Genomic DNA, 12,375 nt, shown 5'->3' on the forward strand with positions numbered 1-12,375 from the left:
CTGTAAGAGAGATATTTAGTTAATTTTTTAAAAAAACATTTAAGTTGATTAAATTTGACAAATATTTAAGTTAGATTTAGAACAATGTTTAAGTTAAGTTTTGGACAAGTTTTTAATTTTACTTTAATTAAAATTTTGAAAAGGATTAATTAAGTTATCAAATTAAATTAAATTTTGAAATAATATTAAATTAATTGAATTTTGAAAATATTAAGATTAAATTAAATTTTGAAAGAATATTAAAGTTAATTTCATTTTGAAAAAAAATTATTAAGTTAGTTTAATTTTGAAAGAATATTAAAGTTAATTTAATTTTGAAGAAAAATATTTAAGTTAATTTAATTTTGAAAAAATATTTAAAGTTAATTTAATTTTGAAAAAAAAAATATTTAAGTTAATTTAATTTTTGAAAAAATATTAAAGTTAATTTAATTTTGAAAAAAAAATATTTAAGTTAATTTAATTTTGAAAAAAAATATTTAAGTTAATTTAATTTTGAAAAAAAATATTTAAAGTTAATTTTAAAAAAGTATTTAAATTAAAATTTTGAAAATATTAAGTTAATTATATTTTTTTTAAATATTTAAGTTAAATGAATTTTGAAAATATTAAGTTTAAATTAAATTTTTTAAAATATTAAGTTAATTAAAATTTTGAAAATATTAAGTTAATTAAATTTTTTAAAAAAATATTTAAGTTAATTAAATTAAATTTTAATTTTAATTTAATTTAATTTTAATTTAGTTTATCCTTAGTCATCTCACCCGATCTAAATTTTTAATCAGGGAATCCTATAATATTGTGAGATGAATTAGGTTCAATTTTAGAGTTTTGTTTTAACTTTGTGTTAGATTCAGGTTTAGCTTTGGGTTCAACAAATAGGCATTCTTTGGATAAACTTCTGAGTTATGGTGAGTCACAAGGACATCATTAAAGTAACCATGGCTTCGAGGTTTTCCAAATAGTCCTACCCATTGAACTTAGTACAAAACCTTGGTCTAACTCGTTAGGATCCATAAAGGGTAGCTTTGGTCAGTTTCACTTAGCCAAACGCACCAGGTCGAAGCCATATCTTCCTAGACATGCGATGACTAAGTTTTCCCAACGTACTATCATCCAATACTTCACCAGTACCGTGAATCAAGTTAACCCTAACTCTTTTTATTCTAACCTTAATTACCCTGCCGGGTAGTTTACTCTTGGTTACCCTTGTCGGGTGGATTAAGTTTGGAGGTGCCAGCTATTCTAGACCATTCCCTTGGATTTTTAAGATTTTGTAAGAATTTAATTTCTAAATTTGATTTGAATTTTGAATTAATCTGAATTTTTAATTTGAATTTAATTTTAATTTGATTTTTGATTTAATTTGAATTTTAAATTGAATTTTAATTTTAATTTGAATTTTAAATTGAATTTTAATTTGAATTTGATTTAATTAAATTCTTTTTATTAATATAGTTTTTCTACTAGCTCCCCCTGGATCATAGCCTCGATATGGTCTATCGAGGTAATGTATTTGATCCTTGGGGATCCAATATTGACCAAGTCTAGCTTGATTGATTAGGTTGGACTTGGGTACCCATGCTTGGACTGATTTACTATTAGGCCTACTTACTAAGGATAGATAAGATCTATATTTTCTTTTGGTTTATATCCTAGCCCAGTTTTGTTGTAAACGACTCTTTGTGTCCCAAGAATTAGGTTAAGGTTCTTGAAGCCCAAAGAGAACCGTTCTAAAGTATTCTCCAAATCCTTGACCTGAGTTTTCATACTAGAATTTTCTTCCTCAAGTTTTTGGACTTGAGTTGAACTTCCAGTCTGAACTGGATCAGGCAAGGTCTTGGAGTTAGTCACTTCTTTAAGGACTGCTACTTCCTTTAGAAGTGACTTGACCCTAAGGTTTGATTTTGCTAATTTGCGTAATAAATAATTAACTAAATTATTTAACCGAGGAATACTTACAGCAGTGTCAGACCCTTCGGAAATGGATACGGATCCGTGGCTTCGTTCGGACTCGGCTTCCGATTCGCTCTCGGACACAACGATCTGGTCTCGGGCCATCAGTACGAGGAGACTCTTCTGATCGAGTTCGTCATTGGTATCTTCTTCTGAGGATTCGTCCCATGTTGCCTTCAGCACCTTCTTTTTCCTCTGCTTCTTTGTATCCTTCTGATTTGGACAGTTGGCCTTGATGTGCCCTTTCTGGTTGCACCCGTAGCAAGTTACCTCGAACTTGACTTTTGAGCTTGGTTGACTCTCCTTGGATTGGACTGCTTTCTTTAGGTCTCTCTTGTTGAAGCCCTTCTTCTTCTTATAGAGCTTCTTCACAAGATTCACGAGTTCGGAGGTCAATTCGTCGTCTTCATCGTCTGAGTTGGGTTCATCTTCCGACTTCGGTTCAGTTCTTCACCGTGATCTTGATTCGCGTGTTCGACTGGTACCTGCAACCAAAGCAATACCCTTCTCGGTTGGCTGTGTATTAGTCTGTTCATGCAATTTGAATTCAGAAAATAATTCTTCTAGTCTAATGGAAGATAAGTCCTTGGAGACTTTGTAGGCATCTACCATTGATGCCCACAATGTACTCCTTGGAAAAACATTTAGAGCGTACCTTATAATATCCCGATTTTCGACTTTCTACCCGATCGCATGGAGGGAGTTGAGAATGTCTTGTATGTGAGCATAGAGTTGACTTGCCGTCTCTCCTTCCTTCATCTTTAGATTATATAATTTATTAAATAACAAATCCCTCTTACTAACCTTGGTGTCGGAGGTGCCCTCGTGGAGTTCGATCAGCTTCTCCCATAGCTCTTTTGCGCTGGAGAACGGTCCAACTCTATTGAGCTCTTCTTTGGTCAGGCCACATTGGAGGGTGTAGGTTGCTCTGGCATCGGCTTCCACCTTCTTCATTAGGGTTGGTTCCCATTTTTTGCAGGGTGTAGGCTTGCCGTCTTCGTCGGTTGGTAGTTGCAATCACGTCTTGACGATCATCCACGTCTCGAACTGAATTTTGAGGAAGGTTTCCAATCGTCCCTTCCAGTACCCGAAATCTTCTCCGGTGAAGAGCGGGGGACGAACGGTGTTGAAACCCTCTTGTTGGGCCATTGATAATATGCAAAACAAAGAAAAAATAGAGGAGATGTCCCAAGACTAGGTCTTGGATTAGTAGTGCGGGAAATAAAGTTAATATCACGAGCTCAAGTGGTGTTGCACCAACTTCGAGCAAAAACTGATTCGTAAAAAGAATTAGAATGTAGCTATTAAGCTAGATTCTAATTAACTCCATAAAATCGAAAACACCACGAAAAAATTTACGTGATTGGTGGTTGCATCAAATCAACGCGACCCCACTCTGATACTAATTGTTAGATCGAGAAGCGCTAGAGGGGGGGTGAATAGTGCTCGTGACTTTCACTATTTTCGAATTCATAAATCGTATGAGTTAAAGCAGCGGAATAAAGTAAAGAAGACAAAGCAACACACAAAGACACGAGGAGTTACTTAGTTTGGAGCCTGTGGCGACTCTTACTCCAAGGCCCGCTATCGTTGATCGCTTCCGGTGGACAACAACTATAAGCTCGAAATAATAGCACAGAATATGAGTTACAATGAGTGCAATAATGAAAATGATACCGAATGACATAATCTAAAATAGCGGAGCTCCGAGTCGTCGGAAACTTGAAACAGCACGTCGAGGTCGTTACGTAAGCAGCGCACAAGAGGAATAACTCTTTTTAATTGTTGGAAAAAGGTGCTGCTCGAATCCCTCTTTTATACAGTGCTGGAGGCGCCTCTAAGCTTGTCCGAGGTGCCTCCAAGCCCTGAGTCTGCCGCGGTGATAAGCGCTGATCCGGTCGTGCCTTATCCCTTTGAAGGCGCCTCCAAGCTGCTCCAAGGCGCCTTCAACGCCTGGTCCAAGGTGCCTCCAGCGACGTCCGAGGCGCCTCCAAGCTCCATGGAGGCGCCTCGGACACTGTTCATCCGAGGTATAAGTTGCTTCTTTGTTCCTACAAAATGTGTTAGTCCCAAACACATACCCTGCAAAACAAAGTTAGCACAGAATAGGTATACTGAATGAAATATCGACAGTCAACGGACTGTCCGGGTCTGACTTCGGATTTCCGACTAGAAACCCTAGGTCGACCCGACGCCTACTGTTCCCTCTACGGGGAACGCGTCCTCACCTACTCCACTCAGGAGATTTACCTGTTGCCAGTGCGATCCTCCAGATCGACTGGACTTTTGCTCAGCGTTCGAAGCTTCCGAACTTTCTGCTGGACTCCCGCTTCCCGGCCCGTCCAGTCTTCCACCTGGTTCGCGACACCAGGACTTTTCACCTAGGGTTACCACCCCCTAGGACTTTTGCCTGAAGCTCTCAACCTGCCAAGACTTTCCGCATAGGGTTACCACCCCCTATGACCTAAGGTTACCACCCCCTAGGGTTTTCCACCTGCCTAACCGCAGCTAAGACTTTTGCCTAAGTACACTTAGTACTTTTCCTACAAGCTCATTTAAACTGTTAGATTACAAGACGACTTAACTTTGAACCCTTTGCTATTATCAAAACTTGGGTTCGATCGTCTGATACTTCCCGCACCAACAGAAAGATGGCATGGAGAGAAGCTGCGGGCTCGAGTGCATCTCAGGGATGAAGGCCGAGGAAGAGGGCTTCAAGCGTGACTCCAGAGAAGATGAGTGTGAGTGGATGTAGGGAATCAGTCGACTAGTACTGAGGCCAATCGGCTGGTCTAAATTCACGAGAGCACAGAATGGTTCTGTGCCCAATGGTTGTGAAAATCAGTCGACTGATGGAAGTGTTAGTTGACTGGTAAAGAGCCATTGAATAGAATCACATATTCTATGAAGTATCATTGGTTGTGTCCAACTGTCACACCAGTCAACTGATGTTAATGCTAGTCGACTGGTGCAGGAAATGAGTTGACACGGGATCAACTCTTTCCTCTCTATTTAAAGGAAGCTTGGAGCATGAAGAAGATTACTGATTCTTGTTGAATACTCTTTAGTCATTGCCCTCAAGCTTCCAAGCTCATTCTCTTCCTCCTAAATCCAAGTCTCCATCTTGTAAAGAGGAAAGAGCTTTGTAAGAGATTCTACTCTACCAAGAAGAAGTTTTAGCCAAAGTTCGTCGGGGAATCATCCACCAATGAATAGGGATCATCTACCTTATGGACACGCCGTATAGTAGGAGTTTTATCTCCGAACCATATAAACAAAAGTGTAGTGTGGTTTGATTTCTTGTCTTGTAGTCTTTAGATTAACTGCTTTTATATTGCTTGTATTTCCGCTACGCAACTAACTTTATAGGAAGTTAACAATTTGGCGTGATCATCTATTCAACCCCCTTTTAGCCTGGCCACGATCCTCAACAAGTAGTATCAAAGCGAGGTTGCCCTTCAATAGACTCATCGCTAAGAAGAGCTTCATCATCAAAATGGTCAGTTCAAGCATTCATCCACCCAAATTCGAAGGAGGTTTTTCTTGGTGGAAAAAGAGAATAGACGTACTCTTCGAAATCGATTTCGACATTATGCTAATCATGAAAAATGATTTTGAGATGCCTAAAGATAAAAACAACACAATAATCGACAAATCAAGGTGGAGCTAGAAGCAAAGGGAAGAGCATTTAGCAAACTTAAGGGTTATGCATCATTTACTAAATGTGTTTTCCCAACAAGAAGTAACTCATATTAGAAACTACATAAGTGCCAAAGACTTGTGGGAAAAGCTAGTAGAGCTTCATGAAAGAACATCAGAAGTATAATTGACAAGAAGAGATCTTCTCGGAACTCAACTCAACAATGTCAAACTTGAAAAAGGAGAAAAGGTATCAATACTTCATTCTAAAATTAAGGAAATTTTAAATTCTAAGTGTAGGTGAGAAACTCTCCAATCGGGATGTGATGATGAAAGCCATCAATGCTTTCCTAAGAACCACCACTTGGATGTCAATTGTAGACTCATTCTACATTTTAAAGGATTTAGAGAAGTATACTCTCAATGAGTTCTTCTCAACCATGGAGCTTCATGAGACTCGAATTGAAGGTTTGGATGGAGAAGTCTATAGATAAAGGGGAGTAGCTTTTTGTGGCTAACAAGGAGAAGGGTAAGAAGAAGAAGTCTCCATCCCCACCATCCTCCAATTCTGAGGAGTAAAGTGTCTCAATGAATAGCGATCACAAGACATATATGGTAATAAGAATAAGAAAAATATTTAGAAATTTTAACTCTAATAAATTACATGCTAGGAGAAGTTCAGGGGGCAAAAATAGAACAAGGAGGACCATATGCTACAATTGCAAAGAAGAAGGGCACATGAGGGATCAGTGCCCTCTCTTGAAGAAAAAGGAGGAAAAGAAAAAGGAAGAAAAGAAGAAGACAAAAGAAAAGGGGAAGAAGGCTCAAAATTTAAAAGCAACATGGAATGATCCATTCTCATTGGAAGAAGAAGAAGAACATCACATATCCCACTTTGTTCTAATGGGAGTTGATGACCTTGCCTCCACTTCATTGGAAAATGAAGAAGAAAAGAGCTCAAGTGAAGAAGAAGAGAGCTCAAGTGAAGGAGGAAACAATCTTCCGATTTGAACTTCTCAATAAGTGAGGTATATAAACTTCTCATTGACGCATTAGTTAAAATTATTTCAAGTACAAATGAAGATTTGTTTTAGTCTAAAAAGGAAAATAAATTCTTAAAAAATAAGATTAGTATTCTAAAGGAAAAAATTAGAATCCATATCTTCTAAGGTAAATGATTCCTCTAGTATGCATGCTTCTTCTAGTTCAAATGTTTCATGTTTAGAAGAAGGGAATAAGGAACTAAAGGAAAAGGTAGAATACCTTAGTAAAGCCCTTGAGAAATTCACAATTGGTTCCAATACCTTAAATATGATCATAGAGAGTCAAAGAGCAAGTTTTAACAAAAAAAAAGTTAGGATATAAGGAATCAAATAATGAGAAATTCTATCATTGTCTAATTAATAGGGGCAATTAAAGACAAAAATCATAGATAGAAAATGGATTTCTAAAGAATATTTGGTTAACCCAATTAGAAAGAATTTCTATTGGGTGCTAAAGTCAATCCTCAAGAGTTAGAGGATTTTTGGATAGTTAATCATAAAAGACTTAATTCAAATTCTCTATGAATGATTGACTTAAGGCTTAAGGGGGAAAATTAAACTATTACCTTCATTATATCTCATAACAAACTTAAGCATAACTTGCTTTATGATTCTAAATATTGATGTGAGATGATAGGATGATACATTTAATTCACTCATGCTTATGACATTTTGATGAGTTATGAAATGTATCAAAATAGTGATCATTGACCAACTATGGAAAAAATAAATATTTAATTAATGGACATTTTGCCTTGGCCGCCTGTATTAATGGCTAGTAGTCACCCGTGATTTACCTCATCCATATTGGCCTAAGGACGGGTTGGCAATAGGGGCGAGCGAATCACCTTTTGCCTCATAGTTGGACATATTAAATGTTTTGAAAATAATTATATGTTTTGTAAACTGAGGATTTATCTTTTTAAAGCATAAGAATTCAACACAAGGGTTTAAAGTTGATACAAAATTGAATGGTTTTAAAAGTTTTTGAGATTTTCTCAAAACATAAAAAATATAATGAATATTTATGAAAATACATTTTTCCTTGTTAGAGTACATTAAAAGAAATATATTTTTAAAATTTTATAATTTTCTAGAATTTTTTATGTATTTCTGAAGTTGGCTTAAGAAATCAAAATTCGGACTGGACTTGTGCCAATCGACTGCATCAGAGGGCAATTGACTAGTAGCTATTTTTCCATTATTCTATTTGTACTTTTAGAATTTGACTTTGGTTCAAATTAAGTCAAAATTGATACCATAGTATGCATGGTTTTTGGGGGCAATCTTTTTTATAGTATGAAAGGGGGATAATTGATAAAGTTTAAGATTAGAAACTTTTATTTCTCCATATTCTTGCAAGAAACTTGAAAATTAAGTGATAGGCATAAGCTAAGGGGGAGCATGGATTTTATGCTTCATGTTTACACTATGCTTGTAATTTTCAAGTTGTTATTTATGCCTAACTTAAACATATTGTCACACATTAAAAAGGGGGAGATTGTGTGTGTAATAGACTTATGTTTGATTTAGTACAATCATGATTTTGATGTATGTGTGCCAAAGAGTTTAAGTTAGGTTTGCATATGGATTTTATATGTGTACGTGAGTCATGCAGGACTTGGTGAACCATATATGAGAAACTTAGTGCGGCCAAGTTTGGTAAAGAATCATCCTAAGTCTCGAGGCTCTATGATTAGTGAAGGATGGTGCATCCGAAGGACTATCGAACAAGGAACAATGGAGTGGAGCCGAAGGAAGCGGACTTCAAGGAAACCCGAAAGATGGCACAGAGAGAAGTCACGCGCTCGAGTGCATATAAGGGACAAAGGCCGAAGAATAGGGCTTCAAGGGTGACTCCGGAGAGGATGAGTGTGAGTGAATGTAGGGGATCAGTTGACCGGTACTGAGGCTAGTTGACTGGTCCAAATTCATGAGAGCACATAATGGTTCTGTGTCCAATGATTGTAAAGACCAATCGACTGATGAAAGTGTCAATCGACTGGTAGAGAGTTGTTAAATAGAGTTACGGATTCTATGGAGTGCTATTGGTTGTGTCCAATGGTCACACTAGTCGACTGATGATAATACTAGTAAACTGGTGTAGGAAATTAGTTGACACGAGATCAACTCTTTCCTCTCTATTTAAAGAAAGCTTGGGGCATGAAGAAGGTTATTGATTCTTGTTGAATACTCCTAGGTCCTTGTCCTCAAGCTTCCAAGCTTATTCTCTTCCTCCTAAACCCAAGTCTTCATCTTGTAAAGAGGAAGAGAGCTTTGCGAGAGGTTCTGCTCCACCGAGAATGAGTAAGCTTTAGCCGGAGTTTAGCCTGATCGACTCACCAGGTTTCTTCTCGATATCGGATCCTCCATACCTATCGAGTCCAACTGCAGTTGTAAGGTCCTCCGCCCACGTAAACTTTCCTGTCTGACTTCCATGATTTCCTAAGACTTCCCTGTCTAGCCGTGACTAGGTCTTTTCCGGTTGAGTAAACAACCTACACACTTAGTCAATTAATCAGGTCACAACAGGACTTAACATTAACCTTTGGCAATATCAAAACTCAGGTTTGATTCTGGTGCACCATCACATCAAAAATTAGGATAAAAGCAAACAACAAGTTTGAAGTATTCCAAGAGTAAAATTAAATTTTAGAGTTAGAAAAATTACTTAGAAAAATTTTAAAAACCAAAGTTTTCTAAGTAAGTTAGAATCTATGATTTGAAAATTTCAAGGAAAATATTATGCCAAAAAGTTTAGTTTGAAATTTTTTTTCTCAAAATTTCTAAGAAACTTATTTACATTTGAAAATAAGGTTTAAAAAGTAGACTTTTGAAGATTTTTCTAAGGTTAAATAAATTATGAGTATAATTTTCAAAAATAGTTTGAAAGATATTTTAAAGAAAGCTAAGAATTTTGAAAATAAGTTTTGAATTTTAGAGAATCATGAACCAAAAGTTTTCTAAAGAAATGGTGAACCAAAAACCAAGTTTTGAAATTAGTCTTTAGAAAATTTGTCTAAGAAAAATAATTTTTAAAATTTTGAAGAAGAAACATTGGGTTATGAATTTTTCTAATAAGAAGAAATTTTGAAACATATATATTTTTAAAAGAAAATACATAAGTGTATAATTTGAAAATGTTTTGTAAAGAGAATTTTGAAACATATTTTGAAAATCCAAAGTCTTGAAACAGATTTTAAAGAAAGTTTTGAATAAGAAATCTAAAAATTTCTAAGGAAAATAAACTTAGTTTTGAAATAGATTCAAAATGATGTTAATGTTCCCCTTTAAATTTATATTTTCCTACAAGTCCAAGCATGTATTAAATGCATAAGTTTTGAAAATATTTAAAAGAGAAAAAAATCTAGAAAATAGTCCTTAAAGAAATGTCCAACTTTCGCACCTAGCTGACTACCACAAGATAGCAGCTACCGATTCAGGTTAGTCAATTTGAGTTTTGGTCTCCAACTAGTTTATTACTAGTTAGATTACTCAAATTATCAATGTATTTGTTTAAATCTCATATTTATATCGATGCACTGACATAAGTACCTGAAATCTTAGGCTAGGTCATAAGCATCTCACATCATTCTATGTTTCAAAATACACAAGCAAGAAATCCTACTATGCTCGTGAGATACTGGCTGCTAAAACTATCGGATCATGCTGCTCTACGGTAAGACCTTGGCTACGGTGAGTTTCTAGACTACGGTGAGTCACAATAGACATCATTAGAGTAATCACATCTTAAATAACTTCTCAAAAACAACTAACCCAAAGAACTTAATACTAGGTCTTGGTCTAACTAGCTCATGTTTGACTGAGGTAGCTTCGGTTAGATCCACTAGGTCTAGTGCACCCGGTAAAACACATATGACTCAGCCTAGACATGTCTTCGACAAAGTTTTCTTGGCGTATTATTATCCCAATCCATTCCGATATTATATTATTAGGATTTGGTAAACCTTTTCAACTAATCGTTCTAAGTTAAGCAAAAAAAAAAAAAAAAGTCTAAACCTAAGCATATATATTCGAACAATCAAGTAAGGTAAAATGTTTTCCTATTAGCTTAGATATGGTCTATCTAAGAGATAGATCTGACTCTTGGGGACTAAATACCGATTTGGTTAAATTTGTTCAATTAAATAAGATTTTTGGACCCATCCTTAGATTTAATTTCTAACATTTTGACTAAGAAAAGGTAAGTACGATTTGTTGCTTGTATTTGGTTTGTAACCGAGTCCGGATCTATTGTATATGACTCATTGCGATCCAAGTACCATATTTTGACATTTAGATCCCAATTTGAACTTTTCCAACATCTTTTTGAGTTGCTCCACTTGACTTTTCAAGTTAGAATTTTCTTCCTCAAGTTTTGCAACTTGACTTGAAGTTTCAACTTGAACTTGACAGTCAAGTGACTCAAGCTAACTTGCTTCTTAAGGTGATTCATTTCCTTAAGTAGTAAGTTATTTTATTCCTCGGACTTGATTAACTATTTAAACAAACATTTTATAACTTTAACTAAGTTTGACTTGGAAGAAAATGTTACCATATTAGGATCTTCAAAAACATATACGAATTCGTGGCTTATCTCGGACTTGACATCAGACTTGAACTCATACTCTTCCTCGGACTCGAATTATTCATTTCTTGTCATAAAACCAAGGTGACTCGAGTTCTTTGGTTCTTCCGCATCGGATTCCTTTGGAAGACGATTCGTCCTAAGTTGCTTGGAGAGCTTTCTTTCTTCTTGTGGATTTTGGCTTCTCCTCCTTCTGATTTGATCACTCGTGTTTGTAGTGGCCCTTCTTGTTAGAGTGTATACTAAAAGCCTAGCTTTTGGTATAAACATTTATCTAGAAATAAGAATCACATTGGTCAAATATCTACATTTATGATAAATGTAGTTGTTCAATTAATTTATATTGTAGATAACATGGTGTGTGGTGTCACACACAGAAGATCATGTTATCAGTACCTTATAAATTATAAACAGTAGCTCACGACCATAATGGAAAGGAACAAACCATTGGAAGATCGTAGTGTAATTAGGTATTAGTTTATCTTAACTATATAATTACACTAGTACACTTAGAGTGTATTGAGTAGGACCATTAGAGGTCGTTTCTTTTATACTGACTTTATAAAGAAACAAAGACCTCAGTTATTATGGAAGTGTGTGCTCTTAATCCTAATATAATAACAAGCACATATATTTGATATTTATTTCTTTAATTTATCAATGGGTGAGATTTAGTTCGATGAATCAATAAGCCCGATAAGTTGGGAAATGATATCACTTATAGTGTGTATTGTTGATTATAGAAGGAAACTGTGTCCTAGTGATCTAGGTTGAGAATGTCCTCAAGAGGAGCTCATAAGGATTGTCATGTTAAACCCTGCAGGTGGACATAGTCCGACATGACGATGAAGTTGAGTGGTACTACTCTTGGAGCTAGATATTAATTAAGTGAGTTGTCAGTAACTTACTTAATTAGTGGACATTTGTTATCTTAAACACAGGGAGACTAACACACTCATAATAAGAAGGAGCCCAAAAATATAATTTGGGATTGGTGCGGTAGTTCAATGATAGTTCTCTAGTGGAATGAATTATCATTGATAAAATTAAGTTGTGTGTTCGGGGCGAACACGGGATGCTTAATTTTATCGGGAGACCAAAACCAATTCCTCCTCTCGGTCCCTATCGTAGCCTCTTATTTATAGAGTT

This window comes from Zingiber officinale, chromosome 8B (assembly GCF_018446385.1).
Source record: "Zingiber officinale cultivar Zhangliang chromosome 8B, Zo_v1.1, whole genome shotgun sequence".
NCBI lineage: Eukaryota > Viridiplantae > Streptophyta > Magnoliopsida > Zingiberales > Zingiberaceae > Zingiber > Zingiber officinale.